The following is a 6,484-nucleotide window of genomic DNA, read 5'->3' on the forward strand; positions in this document are numbered from 1 at the left end:
ACAGATAAACAAGATGTACTTAGAAAGAGATGCAAAAAAACATAATTACAAATTAACATAGTGTTACATGTGAAAGGATCAAGATGCCCAAGAGGGGGGGTGAATTGGGCTTCTCTAAAAATTTAAGCAACCTATAAGCTCCAATTCCACCCCTTGTGCCTAGTGTGACCTAGAGAGCTACCGGATAAAAGTTTTGCAACCTAGTTCCAATCCTATTCTAGCATGGCAATTCTAAGAATGTAAAAGCACAAAGTAAATGCTAGAATGTAAAGGAGTAGTGGAAGAAAGTGCTCGGTGATGTTTTGCCGAGGTATCGGAGAGTCGCCACTCTCCACTAGTCCTCGTTGGAGCACCCGCGCAAGGGTCTTGCTCCCCCTTGGTCCGCGCAAGGACCAAGTGCTCTCTACGGGCTGATTCTTCGACACTCCGTCGCGGTGAATCGCCCAAAACCGCTCACAAGCTTGACACGAGCCACCCACAAGAACTCCGGGCGGTCTTCGTGCCTCCAATCACCACCAAACCATCTAGGTGATGACGATCACCAAGAGTAACAAGCAACGAACTCTCACTTGACCCAAACAAGGCTCTAGAGAGTGGTGGATGCACACTTGACTCTTGGAAATCACTAGAAGAGGATTCTCTCAAGAAATCACTCAAATCTCAATCCTCTCTAGGCTCTTGCAACTCTCTTGCTCCACAACAAGTTTCTCTGATGTTCAAATGGGCAAGAGAACTCTCATGGACGAGGTGGAGGAGTATAAATACTATCCACGAAGTCCAAAGGTCGGCCAACCGTTTTCCACTGAAAACGGGGTCACCGGACGCACATTATGTTGCACCGGACGCACTGCACCGAGCGTCCGGTGCTTCATAACGGCTACCTGACTTCTCTGTGACAGGTCACCGGACGCTAACTCCCAGCGTCCGGTGCACCGTCCGGTGCTCGGGGGAAAATTTACAAGCTCCTTGGGTATGGGACCGGACGCTACCCGGTGCGTCCGGTGCCTAACCCTAAGCACCACACTGTTCCAACGGCTAAGGACCTCACCGGACGCACTCACAGAGCGTCCGGTGCTGCGTCCGGTGCCCTTTTGGGCACCCAAACTTCGTTGAAACGCAATTGCTCCAAAACGAAGTTGGTTCCTCTCGATCTAAGGACTATCTCTGGGCTGCCTAGTGCTAGGTTTACCAAGTTTGCACCACACCTAAACCTAAAGCCTTGCCTAGGTCAAGCTACTAGATCAAAGCCCCTCTTAATAGTACGGTCAAAGGAAAACAAAGTCCTAAACTACTCTAAGTGCCCTTCTTCACCATATGGCACTTAGACCTAGTCTAGTCTTGACGATGTCCATCCATCCTTTGAAAACCGAAACGATTTCCACTATTAAGTAGGCATGTACGTCCCTGTTCATCGAGTACCTATTACCATGACCTTACTTATGACTTTGCCTCTGCAAAACACACGTTAGTCATAGTAATCAACAATGTCATTAATCACCGAAATCACTAGGGGCCTAGATGCTCTTTCAATCTCCCCCTTTTTGGTGATTGATGACAACCTCGAGTATGAAAAAGAGTTGAGGTTTTTAAAGTGACTTGGTTTCAATAAGCATGTTACAATAAGAGCAAAGGGATTAGACATGCTTATATCAACCAAGTCCAACATCCTACATCCAAATATGTGAGTGGTATATGACAGGATATAAACATGAGGCTCATAAGTACATCAGAGTAAAACGCGGAAGCAAAGGAATATGAGCCAAAACACATGACATTCAGATATCACAATAAGCACAAGTCATGTCTCACACAAGTGCAATGCATAAAAGTAAACGTGATGCATGATGAAATAGAACACATAAAAAGTATCTCAAAAGAATAAACTCCTAAACACCCTCTCAAGCTCCTCCTAACTCCTAACTCTCTAGCTCCCCCTAACTCCTAACTCTCACATACGCACTCTCTCCCCCTTTGGCATCAAGCGCCAAAAACCTAAGAAGACGGCGGAGGAGGCGGATCGGTGGAGTCCCTCGGCACGGCCTGGAAACGAGCTGCATCATCTGAACTGTCGGCCGTCGAGGCAGAGGAGGTGGAGTGACCCTCTGAAGCTGCAGGTGCAGGTGAAGCGGTCCGGGTCTGCTCTGGCGCTGTCACAGGCTGTGCTGGCTGCTCGAGTCCGGCTGACGAAGCTGGCACGGACTCGGTCACTGTAGCTGTCGTCTCTGGTACGGTAGTAGACGGTGCAAGCTGCTCGGACGACGCTACAGACGATGACAGAAGCTTTGTAGTGGTAACTGGCGCCGTAAAGACGGCAGGAGCCTGCAGAGGAGGAGGCGTAGGGTCACCAGTCAGAGCACTGTAGGTGAAGCTGAGGTGCGGATCTGTCTGTGAGTCCCACACAAGCTGTGACGCTGACGCTGACTGAGGAGTGAAGCCTGAGCGGAGAGGAGTGAACTGAGGTACCTGCTCAAAGCCTGAAGAGATAGCACCCTGGGAGACCTGGTGCTGTGGCGTCGAAAACGGCTGACTCTGAGCTGGTAGCTGGAGAGGCTGCTGAGACTGGCTCGGCGCTGGAGTAGGTGGCCTGACAGTGGACGTGTCTGGGAGCTAAATCTGCGGTAGCTGAATCCCGGAGGCGGCCATGAGAGCGGCCATCATCGCTGTCTGCTGGGCCTGGAAAGCAAGCTACTGCTCCTGAAAGGTGTGAAGCTAACGCTGGAGCTCATCCTGCCTGGCCTGCATGGCTGCATTGATGGCAGCCTGATCCCTGTCTCGCCTCGCCTGCTCCTCAGCTGCACGGTGCTGATCTGCCCTCATCCCCTCTAAGATAGCAAGCAGGGCGGGGTCTGAAGCACTCGTAGAACCGCCTGCCTCGTGGTCGTGTGCTCTGGGAGGGAGATCTGTCACTGGCGGCTGATAGTCATCGTCCGAACTGTCCAAGGCGAAGTCAAACTCTCCCTCTGCCTCTGCATCTGCGAAAGCCCTAATGGCTATATCCTGCTGCTCCTCTGTCTCTGGAACTGCTGCTGTACTGCGGGTGCCCCTAGGAGAAGGTGGGGGCACTGGTCCACGTGGTGCACGAGGAGGAGGAGCACCTCTGAGGTCGTGATGCGCTCTCAACATCTGCCTGGGGTCGTAGTGGGGGAAGACGGTGTCGGACTCTGTCAACTCCCTCTGCAAGTGAGCTGGCAGGGGCAGTGGCCTAGCACGAAGTATAAGTAGAGTGATCCAATGTGCGTACGGCAACTGACGCCGGCCCCTGAAGCTCTCTAAGATGGTGTCCTCTATCTCCGAGACGATCAAGTCCCATAAGTCAAACTGCGTCTGTGAGATGAGATGAGCAACGAGCCACTGATGGATACGAGTGAATCCATCTCTGTAGCCTGTCCTGGGGAGAAGAGTCTTCCTCAACACAAAGTCGAGGATCCTAGCTGGGCGTGTCAAATCTCCCACTGTCCTGCTGGAGCCCTCCCCAAAAGGTGGACGGAAACAGGGAGCCACGAAGTCAACCGGTGGTATCTCACCACCGTGAGGACGACGAGGGGGCTCGACATTCCCGTAGCACAACCGGTGAATCCTGGTGGGAGAAGCTCGCAGCCCAAGCACCTCTCTGGCCCTCTGAGCTGTCACTCTGTAGTCTGTGCCTGCCAGTGCGTAGTGGATGTAACTGTGATCTGGAGAAACCCACACTGACGCATAGAACTCTCTGACCCACTGCTCACAGTAAGTGCCGGGGAGTGCTAGTAACTCTGGAAGTCTGTGGAGGTAGGTGAAATACTGACGAATGTCTGCTCCAACCACGTTCCCCAGTATCTCTAGGTCTATCACTCTGTGCTCCCTGAACTGTGCCTGTGAGCGAACCAGTGCCTCGTAGATGTCCTCCTGGACGACTGTGTAGAACCTGGCACCGGCTCTGGGATCCCTGGCAGCTTGAAACCAGGTGGGAAACGGAACGAACCTCAGCTGCTGGATCTCTCTGGCTGACACAAGAGTGAGATCCCTGTGGATCCTGACTGGCCTCGGTCGAGAAGCTGGAGTGCCTCTAGCTGGAGTAGCACGAGCAGTGGAGGTGGACTGACCCTGCGTACCAGTCCGAGGAGTGGCCTGGGTACGAGCACGAGTCGACCTTTGGAGGGGCTGCTCCTGCTCCTGCTCCTGTGCTGGACCCTCTGCCTGGGTCTGTGTCTCAGTGTCTGGATCCTCCTGAGCCTGATCCCTGACCACAAGCCTAATCCTCTGTCCGCCAATCGTCACGGTGCCTGGAGGGGATCCATGAAATGCCTCTGTCTCAAGAATTGCACGCCGCTGCCGTGGCGTGAGGTCATCCCCTATCCTCAAAGCACCTGCTCGACCACCTCTTTCTGCGGCCTCTACTGCTGCTGCCACTGCCTCTGCGACCTCTGCCTCTCTGTCGGTGGCCTTGCGCTTCTTGGTAGCCAACTTCTTTCCCTTGCCTTTCGCTGCCGCTGATAGGCGACGGGGAGGATCACCTCCACCATCACCTCCTAGGGAATCTCCTGAGCCAGCTGCCGGACCACTGACGTTCTTGGTACGAGCCATTGCAAATCAAACGTCCGACAAACAACCGACTGACAACGGAGAACAACGCGCTGCAGAGAATAGACAAGATAGGATATATATATATATAAGAAATCATATCGACTAGAGATGAGACAACCCTATAGATCGCAAGAATAGATAAGATACAGACGCGAATGGCTTACGATTCACAGACGAGACCGTTCCAGATGAAATCTCTCGATCGACAACCAATGAAGCACGCAAATCTTCTTCTCAAGATGCTGCAGCGAGAGGACAGTCGTGATTGGAATCAAAACTTAAATCGAAAGACTTTGCCACATAGGATCAAACACCGTGAGGGCAAGCTTTCGAGAAACTCACCCAATCCTTCAAATCCCCTTGAGATTGGATCTGCGGGAGTGGAGAAGGATGGGGGAGAGATCTGGAGTCGATCCGGCGCGGGGAGGAAACTGAGGGCGCCGCGAATCGACGAGGATTGACTGCGGCGGCGGTATCCGGCGAGCTATGGCACGGGAGGCTCGGGCGAGATCGGAAGAAGAAAGAAGAACCGGCCGCGAGACACCCCCGGGCGCGGGCTTTATGCACCCACCGTGGGGTCACCGGACGCTCTTTATGTGGCACCGGACGCGTCCTGTAACACCCCAGGTGTTTGTTTTGCGTTTTGGCACTTACATTTCATGAGCATAAGCATCACTTGTTCATATATGATAGTATGAAACATACTTTGATGTTGTGACAAGTGAATGCTTGATGATCCTGCATAATAAAGCTTGTGGTTGCTGATGGTGCTTCTTTCATGTGTATCATCTCCATCTCTACCTAGGTTGATCACTCAAAAAGTTTCGTGAAGTTTGGATTCAAAAGGTCAAATGAAAGGATAAGTTACATGATTGTTGGAATGACCTTATTAAGTGAACGGAACCTTGGGTTACTAACCTAATCTTGCAATATTGACCAAATGACTCTAGATGAACTCTACAACAAAAGTTATGAAGGGTTCATGTTGAGCTTGTGCCAAGAAAATGCTTTATTTGCTCTAAAACCCTAGTTTGAGCTTTATCAAGTTGATACTTTGACCAAAGTGAAAGTTTGACTTTGGTACCAGTTATGAGGTTTGACCTTAAAGAAAAGTTGTAATTTTGATTCTGTAGAACAAACTTTATTTAATGGTCAAGAGCTAGTTTGGTAACTATCCTAGTCAAATTGAGCTCACAATATTCAATGCAGTGCTGTTTTGGAACCCCAGAATTTGGCTAAGTCCTCAAGGTGCTCAGTTTCGGGTATCCTAGTTGGGAGCTTTGTATCTTACTAACCAGACAGAAACAGTACAAGGTCCTTTAATAAAAGTTGTATTATAGTTGTTATGCTACAAACTTTGTTAAAGTGCCCAAGTCTGAGTCATCTTATAATCCTGTCAAATAATAGGCACAAGTTCGAATCTGCTGTAAATTCCAGCATTTCGGATTTCTAAGTGTGGAATTTCAGTTCGTCATGTTGGCATCCCGCGTTCTCCTAATTCTTATGAACAACTTGCTTGGGTCCCAAAATAAAAGTTGGAGTACATATTGTGTACAAGAGTATGCCAAAAGATGACACCAGTTTGACTTCGTTTTGGTCATCAATTTTGAGTTTTGCTAATCTCTATCAATTCGTTGACACTCATAGATTGGCGTCAAATTATCTACTAATCTACAATTCTAATGACCATGCCACCTTAATCACAGTTGTAGGGAAGGCCGAGCTTGGCAAACTTCGTTTTTGGCCCATGACTTAAATCGGCCGGGAAATGGACCAAATCGGCTTCCAACGTCGACCATACGGTCACCCGCCATCTGTTCGAGGGATTGTCTCTAAGGGCGACACGCGTCCTCGACGTGCCAACCATGCACAGAGCGCGCCCCCACCAATGCCAACCTCCTCTGCCGCGCGTCCTGAGCCCCTG

The sequence above is a fragment of the Sorghum bicolor genome, chromosome 5 (assembly GCF_000003195.3).
Source record: "Sorghum bicolor cultivar BTx623 chromosome 5, Sorghum_bicolor_NCBIv3, whole genome shotgun sequence".
NCBI lineage: Eukaryota > Viridiplantae > Streptophyta > Magnoliopsida > Poales > Poaceae > Sorghum > Sorghum bicolor.